The sequence below is a fragment of the Onychomys torridus genome, chromosome 13 (assembly GCF_903995425.1).
Source record: "Onychomys torridus chromosome 13, mOncTor1.1, whole genome shotgun sequence".
In the NCBI taxonomy this organism is placed as follows: Eukaryota; Metazoa; Chordata; class Mammalia; order Rodentia; family Cricetidae; genus Onychomys; species Onychomys torridus.
In genome coordinates, this window is record NC_050455.1 from 13,888,152 (window position 1) to 13,889,022 (window position 871).

Below are 871 nucleotides of genomic sequence, written 5' to 3' on the forward strand. Positions count from 1 at the left end.
ACTAGGCTCAGACAGAAGGACTGAAAATCCAAGGCCTGGGCTTTGGCTTAGTAATTGGGGGAGGGGGAGGGGGAGGGTAGTGGCTAGGCTTATGGTAACTTGACACACAAACTAGTTATCTGAAAGGAGGGAACCTTAACTGAGGAAATGCCTCCATAAGATCCAACTGTAGGGCATTTTCTTAATTAGTGATAGATAGGGTAGCACCCAGCCCATTGTGGGTGGTGCCTTCCCTGGGCTGGCGGTGTCCTGTGTTCTGTAAGAAAGCCGACTGAACAAGCCCTGAGAAGCAAGTCAGTACGCAGCACCCCTCTACGGTTTCTGCATCAGCTCTTGCCTCCAGGATCCTGCTGTGTTTGCGTTCTTTTCCTGACTTCCTCTGGTGATGAAAAGTGATATGGAAGAGTAAACCGAATAAACACTTTCCTCCTCCACTTGCTTTTTGGTCATGGTGTTTCATCGCAGCAATAGAAACCCTAACTAAAACAGGTGGGGTGGGATGGGGGGCTACGTAAAAGTCAGCTGGGGATATAGTTCAGTAGTAGAATGTTTAACTCATGTGCCTGGATGGATGGATGGCAGGGGGGAGGGAGGGAGGGAGGAAAAAAGAGAAATGAATTTAGGAAGTTCACTTAGGAAAGTGGGATTAAGTGCTGGGTAGGGGGGTGGACAGAGGCAGATGCAGCAGAGAAACGGGTCACGGGAGTTAATCTGGTCAGGAGAATACCCAGCCTTGAGAGTTTTTCCGAAAGATGGTGGATTTTGACATTCACCTCAAGAGCAAAGGATGAACTTTGGGCCAAATGAGTATCTTTGGCCAAAGCTAGGAGGAGCCGCTTTCGGGAACTGCCCGGGCTCCTAATCGCTGCGC